Source organism: Vitis vinifera, chromosome 4 (genome assembly GCF_030704535.1).
Source record: "Vitis vinifera cultivar Pinot Noir 40024 chromosome 4, ASM3070453v1".
NCBI classification, from domain to species: Eukaryota; Viridiplantae; Streptophyta; class Magnoliopsida; order Vitales; family Vitaceae; genus Vitis; species Vitis vinifera.
Genome location: NC_081808.1, coordinates 20,186,117 through 20,205,391, shown reverse-complemented (window position 1 = coordinate 20,205,391; position 19,275 = coordinate 20,186,117). Strand labels below are relative to the sequence as shown.

General features: G+C 34.6%; 1 pseudogene; it reads left to right on the top strand.

Annotated features, from left to right (window-relative positions):
* The first annotated feature begins 2,699 nt into the window (after window positions 1-2,699).
* On the top strand, window positions 2,700-9,289 carry LOC100247952 (S-adenosyl-L-methionine:benzoic acid/salicylic acid carboxyl methyltransferase 3-like; annotated as a pseudogene).
* The last annotated feature ends 9,986 nt before the right edge of the window (window positions 9,290-19,275 follow it).

Sequence of the window (19,275 nt, the reverse complement as noted above, 5' to 3'; positions counted from 1 at the left end):
AAAGGTAAAAATTTCACAATCCTAAAAATATTTTATTTAGTATTAGGGATCCTAATTAATTTCTCATACTAATATTATTACTACCCAATATTATTTTCAACTTACTAAACAATAATAAATTATTTTACTGAGTTTTCAAATTATTGTAAAATTCATTTTCTTTCCTAATCTTACCCTCACTATTTATTTCTTTATATATTTAAATTAAATTAAAACCAAGAAACTATTATTATTATTGTTCCCATAATCCAACTGTCACTTAACCCCCATACCTCATTATATATATATATTATTATTATTATTACTTTCAAATACCCTACAACACCATTACTCCAAGCCACCAACTACACCCATTATTATTATTATAATAATAACACTCTTTTTTTTTTCTTCTTTTTTTTTTCTTTCTTCCTTGGATGTCCACACGCATTTTTTTTTTCTTCACCGTTCTAGAAAATCATGCTATTCTTATTTTATTTATTTACTATTTTTTTCTAGATCTATTTATTTAAGTGATCAAAATCTGTTGATCTTCATTAATAAATCAAATTATATTCATAATTTTTTAATCTTTTTGAATTATAAATTAATTAAACAAACTCTAATCAAAATTGAAATATTTTAAAGAATATCTAAAGTGTTCAAAACTAATTAACGAATATAAAATATTAATTTAAGGATTAAAAATCTTACCTAAAAAAATTGATCTTCAAACCCTAAACCTCCAAATCTTTAGCCCTATGCTCTCTGATCTTTTTGACCTCTATGTACAAGGGTTTTCTGAATAGAGAAGGTAGAGAAAATCTAATCTATATCTAAGAGTTTTAAATATAAATAGAATTTTTTACCCCTATTAAATTACTTTAATTAATTAATAATTTTTAAATTATGATTTTACCCCTAAATTGGGTTTGGTACATTACACTTTGATATGGTCAATGACAAAAAGTGATAAATTTACCATTGTTTTGGAACCAGATTTGGGTGGATCCTTTCCAATGAATGAACTTTGAATTTCATGGGTCTAGCCAAAAGTTAGTTTTTTTCGTGTCTTCAACATGAAAACAAAAAATAAGAGTGTATCCAAAGAAACATTTAATCATATTTCAAAAATGAATTTTTGTCATACAACACATAATTAAAAATATTACTACACTAACTGATTCTACTTATAAGTGTTGAAAACTAAAAACACTTTACCAAGATCCCCTTCCAAACCAACTCTTGGCCATTTAGTGTGAAAAAAAAATTTATCTAATTTTAGTGATAAGATCTGTTCTTTGTGATACCAACTAAACCGTAACTTTAATATTCATCATGTGGTAGATCAGTTACGTCTTTCCTCCACGGCCACAACTTTTTGCTGATAGCTATTTTTCAACTAAAATTGACTCCGTTGGCATATTTGAATGGATATTATTTTGAAAAAGAAGATTAGAGGAGACAAACTTCACATTAGATTGAAGAAAAAATGAGGCAGATGTGTCATGCATGGAAACGTCAGCTAACAAACGCCTGCAGGGTTGTTCAGAAAGCGTCATGCTCTGGTGGTACCTCCAATATTCTGTGGCCGATAACTAATACCAATTTGTTTTAAGGTAGCTGCGGCCAACCCATGCGCCAACCTTGACCTTGGCCTACTTCCATCATCGTGTTTCATGCCCACATGTCCATGTTAGTAGTATTATTTTTGAAATCTGTCAATCATGCACTTGAAGTTTCGTAGGTGTAGGAAAAGGAAATAAATAAAACACCCGCCTCAAAAAGTTAAAGTTTTCTTATCGTATTCAGTACGGTACCATCTAACAATCTGGAGATTTTAATGGGTGGGACAATGATGGCATATCGAGCCAATTAGAACAATACTCAATGCAATAAGTCTCCCATGTTGTCGCAGACAACTGTAAAAAGCTCCATCAGTTTTACATTTTCTCACCCTTTCTCACACTTTCTCGCTTTTACATTTCTCAGTGAGAACAAATTTTAGACTTTTTCCCTGAGACATGGTCTAATGTTCATACTATAACTGAGGCGTCAATGTTAAAATAAAGTAGACTCATGTCCTTGTACTTATTTTATCCTTTGTTAAAGTAATTCACTCTTAAAGTTGAAGATATAATATAAATAAATAAAATAAATAATTATTTTGTGTACTTGATGATTGCTTACCACTTTAACAAATGATAAAATAAATCATAAAAATGTATGAAAAGTAATTTTAAAATGGAGAAATATTTATAAAAAAAAAAAAATCACTGTCATAGGCAGATTCGCCCTCATCTTGCCAATAAGGTTTACCATATGTTTGGTACGAGAAAGTGTATGATATAAATTATGAATCGAATCTTTTAGGTTTAAGTTTTAGTCTGTTTTAATGATTTTGTATTTAAAAATAGATTATTTTTTAGAATGATTTTAAAGTATTTCTATTTTTATTTTGTAGAGCTCTTCCCAGAAGTGTTGCCGACCTAGATATTTGAATAGGTAGCATGGACCCACCCGGATACTAGTGGACAGCATGTGGCGTGCTATCTTCTAGTGGATGTCAGGACTCAAGACTACCCACAATGTGACATCAGTCCTGAATTATCAATTCCACTAGTGCCAAGCGGGGGTTCGGTGGAAGTAGAGCCCATAGAAGATGAAAAAAATTAATTCCACTAAGATGTGGCTCCAAGTTCTATAAATGGGGAGCATCTCCTTCAACATAATCCACATTCCAACTGAGAGGAAGCAATCAGCGAAGAGGCAGGAAGAAAGAGATGGAAGTAGCTCAAGTGCTTTGCATGAAGGGAGGAAATGGGGACACCAGTTACGCAAAAAACTCATTAGTTTAGGTTGATAGACGATACCTAGCTGATCAACAAGAAAGTAACTGTCTGGGGTCAGCTGCAACAAACCGAGATCAGGTGCAACAAACCAAGGTTAGCTGCAACAAACAGAAGCCGGTTAAGAACGTCTCAAAGAAGGAAGTTAGTTAGTTAGGTTGTTGTAGATATAAATATAAGAAAACGTCAGTGTACAAAGATGGATCACCTTTTCTAATAGACAATGAGAAATATTGGTTTTTCTAAAACCCAGTTTCTAAAACTTTCATGGTATCAAAGCTTTGGTATTTTTTTTTTACAAGACTTCTTCTTCTTCTTCATATCAGTTTTAGTTCTTTGTAGATAACCTCCATTCTATTCATGATGAGTTCAACACAGTCATCAGGGTTACAAGCTGGTACCCTACCTTCATCTACCGGTGCTACTCAAACAATGCAGATGCTGAATCATGCATTGTCGATCAAACTTGATAGAAACAATTACATTCTTTGGAGAACACAAATGGAGAACGTTATCTTTGCCAATGGTTTTGAAGATCATATCGAAGGTCTGAAAATTTGTCCACCTCAAAAAACAAGTTCTGGAGAAACAAACCCAGATTTTGTTATATGGCGACGATTCGATCGCATGATCCTTAGCTGGATCTACTTCTCACTCACTCCTGAAATCATGGGCTAGATAGTTGGCTATCAATCCTCTCATGCAGCCTGGTTTGCTTTAGAACGAATCTTTTCGGCTTCTTCAAGGGCTAGGGTGATGCAACTACGCCTAGAGTTCCAAACCACAAGGAAAGGGTCATTGACAATGATGGAATACATTCTTAAACTAAAGAGTTTGGCCGATAATTTGGCGGCCATTGGAGAACTTGTGACTGATAGAGATCAGATCCTCCAACTTCTTAGAGGTCTTGGGGCAGACTACAACTCCATAGTAGCCTCTCTTACAGCACGTGAAGATGAGATGTCTCTCCACTCTGTACACAGCATTTTACTCACCCATGAACAACGACTTAGCTTTCAGAATTCAGTTGCAGAAGATAACATCATCTCTACTAATCTTGCTACACCACAATATCAACATTTTAACAATAAAAAATCCTCTGGTCAAAATAGGCAGTTTGGGTTCAACACAAGAAGAGGTACAAAAGGTGGGCGCTCGCAATCATCTCAGCATCGACCACAGTGCCAGCTTTGTGGCAAGTTTGGCCACACCGTGGTTCGCTGCTACCACAGGTTTGATATTAACTTCCAAGGCTACAACACTAATATGGACACTGTTCAAACCAATAAACCAAATGCCAAGAATCAAGTGCAAGCTATGATGGCATCTTCTTCCACTATATCTGATGAGGCATGGTTTTTTGACACTGGTGCTACACATCACCTATCACAAAGTGTTGATCCACTCTCAGATGTACAACCATACATGGGTAATGACAAGGTGATTGTTGGGAATGGTAAGCACCTTCGTATTTTACATATAGGCACTACTTTCTTTCCTTCCTCTTCTAAAACCTTTCAATGGAGACAAGTACTTCACGTTCCTGATATTGCTACTAATCTCATTAGTGTCTCACAGTTTTGTGCCGATAATAATGCTTTCTTTGAGTTTCATCCTCGATTCTTTTTTGTCAAGGATCAGGTCACCAAGAAGATACTTCTTCAAGGAAGTCTTGAACATGGCTTATATAGATTCCCTGCCAGATTTGTGCCTTCACCTGCAGCTTTTGTTTCTTCCAGTTATGACAGGTCTTCCAATCTTTCTTTAACAACCACAACTACACTTTGGCATTCTCGGCTTGGACACCCTGCTGATAATATCTTGAAACACAATCTTACCTCTTGTAATATTTCACATCAATGCCATAAAAACAATGTCTGTTGTGCTTATCAATTTGCAAAAAGTTATAAATTGCCTTTCAATGTGTCTGTTTCTAGAGCTTCTCATCCTTTAGCTTTACTTCATGCTAATCTTTGGGGCCCTGCTTCCATTCCGTCCACAACTGGTGCACGCTACTTCATTTTGTTTGTTGATGATTTCTCTCGTTTCTCTTGGATTTATTCATTGCACAGAAAAGATCAAGCATTATCTATATTCATAAAGTTCAAAAGTCTAGTTGAAAATCAGTTTAATTCTCGAATACAATGTTTACGGTCTGATAATGGTGGTGAATTTAAAGGCTTCTCTTCATATCTTGCTACGCATGGTATTAAAAGTCAGTTTTCTTGTCCATACACACCTGAATAGAATGGTTGAGCGGAGCGCAAATTACGACATATAATTGAAACTGGTCTTGCTCTATTAGCCACTACATCCTTACCTTTCAAGTTTTGGCTATATGCATTTCATACAACTATTTTCCTTATAAATTGGCTACCTACTAAGGTTCTTAATTATCAATCTCCCTTTCAAATTCTTTTTGGAAAATCACCAAATTATCACATCTTTAAAATTTTCGGTTGCTTATGCTACCCTTATATTCGACCATACAACAAAAATAAACTCTCCTATCGCTCCAGTCAATGCATTTTCCTTGGCTATAGTTCCAATCACAAAGGCTATATGTGTCTTGACCCATTGTCAGGCTGTCTCTATATTACTAGGCATGTTGTGTTTCATGAAACGGTGTTCCCATTTCAGTCTACTCCGGATCAATCCTCATCTGTAGTTACTGTCCCCACTCCAACCCTTCTTCCTTGCTCATCTCCTCTCGTGTCCTCACTACCTTCCCATACAACTCCTTCCACATCAAGCCCACTGTTAACTAATATGCCTTCCTCCGCTACTTCTTTACCAGACCTGATACAAGTTCCTTTTGCTGACATCTCCACTTCTAAACCTCACCCTACTAATCAGCATCCCATGGTCACACGTGCAAAGAATGGCATCAGCAAGAAGAAGGTTTACTTCTCATCTCACATCTCTGAACCTACTACATTCACATAGGCTGTTAAAGATTCAAATTGGGTTCTTGCCATGGAAAAAGAGTTTTCTGCTCTCCAAAGAAACAACACATGGCATCTAGTTCCACCACCCTCCAATGGCAATATACTTGGTTGTAAATGGGTCTACAAACTCAAATATAAACCCGATGGAACAGTTGATCGCTATAAGGCCTGGTTAGTTGCACAAGGATTTACTCAAACTCTGGGTCTCGATTATTTTGAGACTTTTAGTCCAGTTGTCAAGGCTTCTACTATCCGCATTATACTTGCAGTTGCACTCTCATTTAACTGGTCAATTCACCAACTTGATGTTCAGAATGCCTTTCTCCATGGAGATCTTGAAGAGCATGGGTTTATGCATCAACCCTCGGGCTTTATCAATTCTCAATTTCCTTCTCATGTTTGCAAGCTTAACAAGGCTTTATATGGCCTTAAGCAGGCCCCCCGGGCATGGTATACCAAACTCAGCACTTCACTTCTTAGCTGGGGATTTCAAGCTTCTCGAGCTGACAGCTCGATGTTTATTCACCATTCAACACATGATGTCCTTATTTTCCTCATTTATGTAGACGACATACTAGTAACTGACAGCAATTCAGCTCAGGTTTCGTCATTTATTACTCGGCTCAATTCTTCTTTTGCTCTTCGTGACCTAGGCTATGTCAATTATTTTTTAGGCATTGAAGTAGTTCGTTTTGGTACTATGTTTCATCTCAGTCAACATAAGTACACACAATACCTCTTATCTCGCACAGCCATGTTAGAATCCAAGCCTGCTACTACTCCGGGATTGTTAGGACAAACATTATCTCATCTTGATGGTGAACCTCTCTCGGATGCCACCTTATATCGCAGAACGGTTGGTGCGCTTCAGTATCTTACCCTTACCAGACCGGACATTTCTTTTTCTGTTAATAAAGCTTGTCAATTCATGGCTACACCCACTACTACTCATTGGCTTGCTGTGAAACGGATTTTGCGATATCTCAAAGGCACTTTATCCTATGGCATTCAGATGCAACAATCCACCTCGTTGGATATTCATGGATATACTGATGCCGACTGGGCATCTTGTCCAGATGACAGAAGAAGCACCGGTGGCTATGGCATCTTCCTTGGTCTGAATTTAGTGTCATGGTCTTCCAACAAACAGAAGGTTGTGTCTCGCAGCAGTGCAGAATCTGAGTATCGTGCTCTTGCGTCTGCTACTTCAGAGATTATTTGGATTCAATATGTTCTACAAGAACTTTGTCTCTCTTCCTTCTCTCCACCTCTACTTTGGTGTGATAATAAAAGTGCAGCTCACTTGGCTGCAAATCCCGTGTTCCATGCTAGGACCAAACACATTGAAATGGATCTTCACTTTATACGGGATCATGTTCTTCGTAAACAGCTCATCATTCAGTATCTTTCTTCCGCTGAACAAGTTGCTGACATTTTCACTAAAGATATTTCAAGCTCCCAGTTCCTTAGTTTTAGAACGAAGCTTTCTGTTGTTCCCTCCCCTGTGAGCTTGCAGGGGGATGATAGACGATACCTAGCTGATCAACAAGAAAGTAAGTGTCCGGGATCAGCTGCTACAAACCGAGATTAGGTGCAACAAACCAAGGTTAGCTGCAACAAACAGAAGCCGGTTAAGAACATCTCGAAGAAGGAAGTTAGTTAATTAGGTTGTTGTAGATATAAATATAAGAAAACGTCAGTGTACAAAGATGGATCACCTTTTCTAATAGACAATGAGAAATATTGGTTTTTCTAAAACCCAGTTTCTAAAACTTTCATAGGTGTGTCTCTTGCTAAATTTAATTCTTCTTCGATATTTAAGCATCAGCTGACATGCATATATTATATATATGCACTGTTTCCTTTTCTTAAATTAAAGAATAAATAGTCAAGACATGCTGATTGATCTGTAGCACCCATGCACTTCCAGATTTTGTGTTTTTATCACGCAGGTACAATATACTGCCGTTTTTCTGAAAAGTTTTCAATTATGACAAGTTCCACTTTAATGGTGCAGAAAAAAGTAATATCCCTGACAAAGCCTATAATCGAGGACGCCATAACAAATCTCTACTGCAACAACTTTCCGGCCAGCCTATGCATCGCAGACTTGGGCTGTTCTTCTTGACCCGACACTTTTTTTGCAGTCTTGGAAGTTGTCACTACGGTGGACAAGGTGGGGAAGAAAATGGGGCATCAATTGCCCGAAATTCAAGTGTTTTTGAACGATCTGCCGGGAAATGATTTCAACACCATTTTCAAATCCTTGCCCAAGTTCCAAAAAGATCTTCAGAAAACAATGGGAGCAGGCGCTGAATCATGTTTTGTAACCGGAGTTCCAGGCTCTTTCTACGGCAGGCTCTTCCCCAGCAAAAGTCTTCATTTTGTCCATTCTTCTTACAGTCTCCAATGGTTGTCTCAGGTGACTCTTTGCTTTTAATTAAAAATACTGGCTTATGATGATTTATTAGAAACCAAAAAGAAAGCAAGTGAGTTAGAAATTTCAATTGTTCGTCAGGTTCCTCGAGGGCTGGAGAGTAACAAAGGGAATATTTACATGGCCAGTTGGAGCCCACCAAGCGTGCTTAAAGCATACTATGAGCAATTCCAAGGCGATTTCTCCATGTTTCTCAGGTGTCGGTCGGAGGAACTACTAGGAGGAGGGACTGTGGTTTTAACATTTTTAGGAAGAAGAAGTGAAGATCCCTCTAGCAAAGAATGTTGCTATATCTGGGAGCTCTTAGCTGTGGCTCTCAATGATATGGTTTCAGAGGTACAGTTTTAATTCTTTCATCCCTTAATGTTGCCAATTTGTATAGATCAAATCATTCAGCAACAGCACCTGTGTGGTAACTATATATGAAATTGCATGTAAATTAATTAACCATTTTTAAATGCAGGGGCTCATAGATGAGGAGAAGATGGATTCCTTCAATATTCCTCAATATACACCTTCCCCAGCTGAAGTAAAATGTGAGGTTGAAAAGGAAGGATCCTACACCATAAATCGGCTGGAGGTTTCTGAAGTGAACTGGAATGCGTACCACGGTGAATTCTGCCCATCAGATGCTCATAAAGATGGTGGATACAACGTGGCCAAGTTGATGAGAGCAGTTGCAGAGCCATTGCTTGTAAGCCACTTCGGTGACGGAATAATAGAGGAAGTGTTCGGCAGGTACAAAAAGATTGTTGCTGATCGCATGACCAGAGAGAAGACTGAATTCGTAAATGTCACGGTTTTCATGACTAAGCGTGGATGACCAACATTCAACAGGGCAAGCTGCTTCATCCAACAGTCAACATGGCGGCTGCTTCATTGGTCACGTTTATCTACTGTTGCCTTGCTTATTTTATTACTCTTATATTTCAGAACGTGCATGTAAGCCTCACTAAAATAAGCTTTCCATGATCAAGTATCCATCCAATTTGTGTAGATTCCCCCTTTGTGACACGACGTTTTATTGTCAAACATATTATTAAATCTAGACGATGAAAGTGTAGTTGTCTTTAACATATGTTTGGTTTGTCAGAATCCTAATGGGAATCCTATATTCAACCAAATTTTAAAAATCTCAAGGAACGTCTTTTTGTATTTTTTTATTCCCATTTGTAGGTAATGAAAATTTAAAAAAGAAAAACGTGGAGATGATCAAATTTTTTTTTTTATTCACTCCTTTATTTATTTATAGGTAGATCAATTTTTATAAATACAACTTAATGACATGCATGTCTTAACATGTCATTTGCTAAAATATACATTTCTCGGCATGTTAGTCTTAATGTCATACCTTAAGATTTATATAAAGCAATCTTGTGTTGTAAAAAGCCAACTAGATTTTTCACATTGATATTTTGGAAAATCTGAAATATATATATATATATATATATATATATATATATATATATATATATATATAAATGGATTGCTTTAAAACGATCCACAAATATATATGACATTGAGACCACAATGATTATAAGGTATGTATATCCCTCGTCGTCAACATATGGACTAAGGCACCCTCACACAGTCAGCATAGGGATTAAGGCATGCAGCCCATTCTAGTGTTGCAATCCCATGTTACACGTACGCTTGTAGTGTTGATGATTCAACCAAACCACGATCAAGCCCTATATCATAGAAAAGAATTTATTTTAAATAGACAATGACAAATCAAATGAGAAAAGCAAATACCCTTGACGTCATTACCCCATAAAATTAGGATACTCTCTTTTTCTCTTCCTTATTCTTTGAAGTACATAGTTGAGGACTTAGAGCTGTCACGACCCGAATTTTGGGCGACTCAAAATTTGGCCCATGATCCAAAGTCAAAGATTTGATCCTAAGGGTTCCTCCTAATCCAAGCTAACAGTAAACTAAAACGCTTTGAATTTTCTTTTTCTTTTTTTAAATATAAATCACACTAGAACTTCCTTTAACTAACATTCCAATTTATCAATATAACAATCATTACTTAAGAGCAACAAAGAAATTCAATAACAATGTAATCTCCAACTCAAGTCTAAAATGAAAGTCCACAATATAAGCAAATTAATCAAAATAAAGTCTCAATACAAATATATAATTTCAAAATTTGTTAATACAAGTTCCAAAATAAACCAACATAACAACTACACTACAATTCATTATGCTGCTCCAAAATCTTCTGAGGCGTCTTAAAGCCCTCCTTGTCCCATTTGTGGATCCTCATGAATCACATCTACATTTAAATATATATAAGAAGGAAATGATGAGCATTTCACATTACTCAGTAGAGTGCTTTACACCCAAGGAAAGGTTAATTTGGGATTACTAAGGTTCAAGTATACAAAAAAATAAACATTCTACCATAATTTAACCAACCCAAACATTTTAGTTTCTATAATTATAGCAATTCAGCAATTTTCAACAATTAATAAAATGCATGTGGATATGTAACACACAGTCATAAAAAGTATTGTCGTTCTCGAGCTTTCAATAAAGAAAACATGTCTGTACCTAAATACACTCCCAGTTTAGAGTATTCCCGGGGTAAATTTTTGGTCTTTCACCCTAAGGATCTCACTCCCTTCTTAATTCACCTTTCACGGGCCTTTACTTTTCATCATTATTTTATTTTTCTTTCTTTTTTATTTCATACAACCTTACAACAAATTTTTATTTTCCTTCACACAACCATGATGCATATGAAATGCAATGAAATTACATATCATCATCTACAAATGTCATACAAAATTCTCACTAATCCAAACATCAATAAAATTACAATGTATACTAAAATTTCTTTTATTGTCAACAATCCCAATAATTTCAATAACCAAATACAATTATTTTCACAATTAAATTACCAAAAACATCTCAATTAGTTCTCAATATACCCAATATCAATCCAACATAATTTCTACCATAATTTCATTTATCCTCAATGATCCCATTAATTTTAATAACCCAAGCACAATCATTTAACAACCATAAAAAAAATATCGTCATCACAAAATTTCTAAAAAAATTCCCAAATCATCCAATAAAATTCCTCGTATCACAAATATTGTTTATTTAGCTTCTAACAACAAAAACAATAATTTTTGTTAAGAAAAGGGCATTTAATTAAAGTTTTAGTGTTAAAACCGTCTACCACAGATCTAATGATCCAATCGTTGAAAACAAAATCCAACACTGTATGAATGTTCCTCGTGTCGAGTAAAGTATTCCCTTAAAATTTCACGTGAAAAGGATGATGTTTGGCCATTGAAACAACCAATCGAAAAGTAGTTTTTTTTTTTTTCCACTGCAGTCACCAAGACTCTTCTATAAGTTTTCCTTCATTTTCTACTTTCTTCGTTCTTTTTCTTTTCTATTTAAACGAGCCACTAAAGGTGGTGACAGCCCAATCCAAAAACAATATATGTATATATATATATTATATTATATTAATTTAGTTTTTTTTTTCCTTAATTCAATTCATTTTCTTTTCTTAATTCATTCTTTTACAACACACAAAATAAATTATCACACACCACACAAATATTTTAATTTTTAAAATTTATTTATTTATTTTATTTTTGTTTTCGCTTTTTGATTTTCGGGAAAAAAATTTGATTTCTACAATCCTAAGAAATTTCCTGCTAAAAAGCTAACGTGGCACGAAAATTCAACTCGCTTGATTGACCAATAAAATCTTTCAAATTCCATCAATCCAAAATTGACACGTATTTTCCAACTACTTTTTGACTTTTCAACCACCACCAAAAAGGAAGAATTTTCAAACTTGAAATTCCAACTTGGCTTAAAATACTCAATCATTACATCCTACCCCCCTGAAAGAAATTTTGTCTCAAAATTTAAACGAGTTTACCTCAAAAATTAAAGAACAGTTGCGAATAATGTTGCCTAATTTCTTCTTCATGATCCCAAGTGGCTTCTTCAATCCCATGGTGTTGTCATCACACTTTGATTACGGGGACACCTTAATAAAAACCCAATCCTTTTCCCCAAACTCCAAAGCCCTTCTCCTTTGGTTTGCATAGTTTTTCTATCTATCTTGAGTGATCTTAAGTTTTTTCTTGATGAGTTGTATTTTTTTCATAGTCTCTTAGACAATCTCAGGTCCCAACAAACGACTCTTAATTACCCAACTCTATTCAACACAAGGGTGATCTACAAGGTCTCTCATAGAGTGCTTCATAAGGTGCTATGCCAATACTAGATTGGTAACTATTGTTATAAGCGAACTCTACCCAATTCCCTCCAAAGTCCAAAACATAAGCCCTCAACATGTCTTCTAAAATTTGGATTACTTTTTCTAACTAACCATCTGTTTGAGGGTGAAAAGCGATGCTAAAATTCAATTGGGTGCTCATAACCCTTTGTAAACTCTGCCAAAATTGAGAAGTAAACTTAAGGTCCTTGTCAGACACTATAAACAAAGGTATCCCATGCAACCTCACAATCTCCTATATATACAACTTAACGAGAGAGTTCATGGAGTCAAGTCTTCATGGCTAGAAAATGAGTTGACTTAGTAAGATAGTCCACAATCACCCAAACTCCATTTTTTTTCTTCTAATTCTTAGCAACCCTATCACAAATTCCACAGTGATATGATCCCACTTCCACTCAAGTGTAGGTAAAATTGGCAACAATCTCGTAAGCTTTTGGTATTCATCTTTCACTTGCTAACAATTGGCTACATATTGAGCAATGTCTCATTTCATCCCACTCCACAAAAATTATCTCTTTAAGTCTTGATACATTTTGGCACTCTCAGGGTGGATGGTATACTTTGCCTTATCAGCATCTACTAGAAGTTCATTCCTCAACTCTACATCCTTTGGCACACACAATATTCCTTTAAATCTCACACTCCTATCTACATGTATAGACCAATTTTCATTTGCTTCACCTTCTACCAATTGGGCTTTAACTTTTTCTAAAAGCTCATCATGAAATTGGGTCTCCACTATTATTTGGATAATGAATGGTCTAGCCGATATACTATACAAGCATGGACCCTGTACTTCCCAACCAAGACATAGCTCAAAATCTTTAATAACTGCATGCAGCTCAAACTCTCTCAACCACAAGCTAGGCAATTGACCATAGTTCTTCCTACTCAAGGCATCTACTACAATATTCGTCTTTCCAAGATGGTAATGAAGAGCAAAATCATAATCTTCCAATGTCTCCATCCATCTTCTTTGACTAGAGTTCAAATCCTTTTGAGTGAAGATGTATTTCAAACTCTTATGATCAAAGTACACCTCAAACTTCTCTCAATACAAATAGTGTCTCCAAGTCTTAAGGGCAAACACCACTACTGCAAGCTTCAAATAATTTGTTGGATAGTTCCGCTGATGCGACTTTAATTGCCTTGAGGCATAAGCTATCACCTTGCCTTGCTGCATTAGCACGCACCATAGCCTTACTGTAAAAACATCACATTAAATAATAAACAACTTTCCACTAGTAAGAGTAGTTAACACTAGAATAGTGGTCAATTTCCACTTCAACTCTTGGAAAGCATTCTCACACTCATCATTCCATTCAAATTTCACTCATTTTCTAGTCAACCGAGTCATCGGTGTTGCAATTCTAGAGAAGTCTTCCAAAAACATCCTATAATATCTAACCAATCCCAAGAAACTCTTAACCTCAAATACATTTGTAGGCCTTTGCCACTCTTGCACAATTTCCACCTTGGAATGGTCCACTACTACTGCCTCAAAAACCACATGGCCTAATAAATTCACTTCAGTAAGCCAAAGCTCACTTTTGTCCAACTTTCCATATAATTGGTGTCTTCTTAATGTTCTAAGGGTGGTCACCAAATACTACTTATGCTCCTCCAAACTCCTTGAGTAAATCAAGATGTCATCCATAAGGACAATCACAAACTAATCCAAGCAAGCACAAAATATTATGTTCATTAAATCCATGAAAGCAGCGGGGACATTAGTTAACCTAAAAGGCATGACTAAGAATTCATAATGCCCATATCTCGTTCTAAGAGCAATCTTGGGGACATTTTCTTCTCTAACACTCAATTGATGATACCCAATTCTCAAGTCAATCTTACTAAAACACTTCGCATCCTTCAACTGATCAAACAAATTATCTATCATTGAAAGATGATACTTATTCTTCTTAGTAACTCTATTCAACTTCCTATAGTCAATACACAACCTTAATGTGTCATTTTTATTCTTCATAAACAACATTGGGGCTCCCCATGGTAATGTATTTGGACGAATAAAACTTTTACTCAACAATTCCTCAAATTGAGTTTTCAACTCTTTCAACTCAAGAGGCACCATCCTATAGGGGGTTGCCGAGATAGGATCCGTTCCTGGATATACTTCAATAGAGAAATCAAACTCTCTATATGGTGGTAAACCTTGTAGCTCACCTGGAAATACATCTTGAAACTTCCCCACTAATAGAATTTTTGTAAAGTCCTTCTAGGTTTTTTCCTTACTAAAAAGACAAGCTAGGAAATTTATTGATCCCTTCCTCAACACATACTAATAGCATGGATCGGACTGCGAAAAGGGCAAAACTAATACACTTCCCCCCAACAAAGCAAATCTCAAATCCATCTGACAGACAAAATATTATCCTACGATGATGACAATTAATAAGTGCTTTATACATTGTCAACCAATCCATTCCCAAGATAACATCATACCTAGTCATATCCAAAATCATCAAATCCACCTTAAGTGCTCTATCTACCAAGGTAATAATGCACTCCTTGCATATTCTATCAACTCTAGAATTCGTACCCATAAGGGATTCGATAAGTAATGGATTTTCTACTATTTTCGTTTTCATCCCCTATATATTAGCACAAGATACAGAAATAAAAGAATGAGTTGCACCAGTATCAAACAAAATACGCACCTAAGTACTATGGACCAAAACCATACTTTCCACCAAAATGACGTCATTCTCTAACTTTATTGGGGTCAAGGCAAAAACTCTACCTGCCGCCTGCCTCCCTTTACTTCTAGCACTCGATCCTTGAGAAGATGGAGTCTGACTACTCATAGTGGTTGTCTAGGCTCCCTACACTACTGGGGATAACTGCGACATCTGGTAGTAGTGTAGGTGAAATTGAGGAGGCTGGAAATGCAATATTGGTTGTTGCTGAGGACCTCTTTATGGCTTAAATTGAGCTTGTCGTGCACCCCTTAATGGGCAAGCCCTCCATAAATGATCTCCTACCCCACAACCATAACATACTTTAGCAATAGCCGCCCTCTGAGCACCCTACTCACCTCTAGCGTAGAATGAAGAATGTCTCTAATACTACTAGCCTCGTTGCCTCTACTGTTGATGTTGGGACCTCATCTGGGAACTTATAACCCGTTGACTAGAGTCATATAATGTAAAGTCAAACACTTTATATCATTAATTCAAACTTACAAAACAAAACATCATATCTCCTAAATTTTTCATTTTTTATAAACAAAGAAAATGTTCAAATATACATTTCATACAAAACACATATTTGATTCATGCATAAAGATAAAAATAATATTTTTACACATTTCAAAATACAATATAAAAAGAAAATTATTTTCTTTTATAAAAATTTGCATTAATTTCCCTTACCTTGAAGAAGTGCTCAAAAACTTGAAGTACTTAGCTGAACGAATTTACTCATCACCTAACATAATATCATACACAATTATCTAAAGGTAAAAATTTCACAATCCTAAAAATATTTTATTTAGTATTAGGGATTCTAATTAATTTCTCATGCTAATATTATTACTACCCAATATTATTTTCAACTTGCTAAACAATAATAAATTAATTTACAGAGTTTTCAAATTATTGTAAAATTCATTTTCTTTCCTAATCTTACCCTCACTATTTATTTCTTTATATACTTAAATTAAATTAAAACCTATACATAAAACTATTATTATTATTATTATTATTATTCCCATAATCCAACTTTCACTTAACCAACTACACACATTATATATATATATTATTAATATTAATATTACTTTTAAAGACCTGGCACACCATTACTCCAAGCCAACGCCCATTATTATTACTATTATTAGAACACATGTTATACGTTATATATACATTATATATATATATATTACTCTTATATTTCAGAACGTGCGTGTAAGCCTCACTAAAATAAGCTTTCCATGATCAAGTATCCATCCAATTTGTGTAGATTCCCCCTTTGTGACACGATGTTTTATTGTCAAACATATTATTAAATCTAGACGATATTGAAAGTGTAGTTGTCTTTAGCATATGTTTGCATCCTAATGGGAATCCTATATTCAACCAAATTTTAAAAATCTCAAGGAACTTTTTGTATTTTTTTATTCCCATTTGTAGGTAATGAAAATTTTAAAAAGAAAAACGTGGAGATGATCAATTTTTTTTTTTTATTCACTCCTTTATTTATTTATAGGTACATCAATTTTTATAAATACAACTTAATGACATGTCTTAACATGTTATTTGCTAAAATATACATTTCTCGGCATGTTAGTCTTAATGTGTTATATATATATATATATATATATATATATATATATATATATATATATATATATATATATTATTAATATTAATATTACTTTTCAAAACCCTACAACACCGTTACTCCAAGCCACCAACTACGCCCATTATTATTATTATAATAATAACACTTGTTTTTTCTTCTTCTTTTATTTCTTCATTTCCTAGATGTACACACGCATTCTTTTTTTTTTTTTTTTTTTCTTTTAAACCCTCTACTACACGACACACATCTATATTATTATAATTATAATTTTTTCTTCACTGTTCTAGAAAATCACACTACTCTTATTTTTTTTATTTATTATATTTTTTTTCTAGATCTATTCATTTGAGTGATCAAAATTTGTCCATCTCCATTAATAAATCAAACTATGTTTATAATTTTTTAATCTTTTTGACTTATAAATTAATTAAACGAACTCTAATCAAAATTGAGATATTGTAAAGAATATCTAAAGTGTTTAAAACTAATTAATGAATATAGAATATTAATTTAAGGATTAAAAATCTTACCCGAAAAAATTGATCCTCAAACCCTAAACCTCCAAATCTTCAGTTCTATGTTCTTTGATATTTCTCATCTCTATGTAAAAGAGTTTTTTGAATTATGATTTTATTTAGGGTTTGGGGTATTACACTTTGATATGGTCAATGAAAAAAAGTGATAAATTTACCATTGTTTTGGAACCAGATCTGGGCGGATCCTTTCCAATGAATGAACTTTGAATTTCATGGGTCTTGCCAAAAGTTAGTTTTTTTGGTGTCTTCAACATGAAAACAAAAAATAAGAGTGTATCCAAAGAAACATTTAATCATATTTCAAAAATGAATTTTTGTTATACAACACATAATTAAAAATATTACTACACTAACTGATTCTACTTATAAGTGTTGAAAACTAAAAACACTTTACCAAGATCCCCTTCCAAACCAACTCTTGGCCATTTAGTGTGAAAAAAAAAAAAAAAATCTAATTTTAGTGATAAGATCTGTTCTTTGTGATACCAACCAAACCGTTGACTTAATATTCATGGGATCTTAACTAGTTCATCATGTGGTAGATCAGTTACGTCTTTCCTCCACGGTCACAACTTTTTGCAGATAGCTATTTTTCAACTAAAATTGACTTGGTTGGCATATTTGAATGGATATTATTTTGAAAAAGAAGATAAGAGGAGACAAACTTCACATTAGATTGAAGAAAAAATGAGGCAGATGGTGTCATGCATGGAAACGTCAGCTAACAAACGCCTGCAGGGTTGTTCAGAAAGCGTCATGCTCCTGTGGTACCTCCAATATTCTGTGGCCGATAACTAATACCAATTTGTTTTAAGGTAGCTGCGGCCAACCCATGCGCCAACCTTGACCTTGTCCTACTTCCATCATCGTGTTTCATGCCCACATGTCCATGTTAGTAGTATTATTTTTGAAATCTGTCAATCATGCACTTGAAGTTTCGTAGGTGTAGGAAAAGGAAATAAATAAAACACCCGCCTCAAATTATTAGCAGATATGATTCACGTGAAACATAAAATGTGACATTCTTTTGAAGGGGGGGGAGGGGAAATGATGGCATATCTAGCCAATTAGAACAAAACTCAATGCAATAAGTCTCTCATGTTGTCGCAGACACCTGCAAAAAGCTGCATCAGTTTTACACTTTCTCACCCTTTCTCACACTTTCCCCCTTTTACTTTTCTCGGTGAGAACAAGGTTTAGACTTTTTCCCTGAGACATGGTCTAATGTTCATACTAGAACTGAGGCATCAATGTTAAAATAAAGTAGACTCATGTCCTTGTACTTATTATGGGTTGTTCTTAATTTTATCCTTTGTTAAAGTAATTCACTCTTAAAGTTGAAGATATAATATAAATAAATAAAATAAAAAATTATTTTGTGTATTTAATGATTGCTTACCACTTTAACAAATGATAAAATAAATCATAAAAATGTATGAAAAAAAATTTTAAAATGGAGAAATATTGAAAAAAAAAAAAAATCACTCTCATAGGCAGATTCGCCCTCATCTAGCCAATAAGGTTTACCATATGTTTGGTACGAGAAAGTGTATGATATAAATTATGAATCGAATCTTTTAGGTTTAAGTTTTAGTCTATTTTAATGATTTTGTATTTAAAAATAGATTATTTTTTAGAATGATTTTAAAGTATTTCTATTTTTATTTTGTAGAGTTCTTCCCAGAAGTGTTGCCGACCTAGATATTTGAATAGGTAGCATGGACCCACCCGGATATTAGTGGACAGCATGTGGCGTGCTATCTTCTAGTGGACGTCAGGACTCAGGACTACCCACAATGTGACATCAATCCTGAATTATCAGTTCCACTAGTGCCAATCGGGGGTTCGGTGGAAGTAGAGCCCATAGAAGATGAAAAAATTAATTCCACTAAGATGTGGCTCCAAGTTCTATAAATGGGGAGCA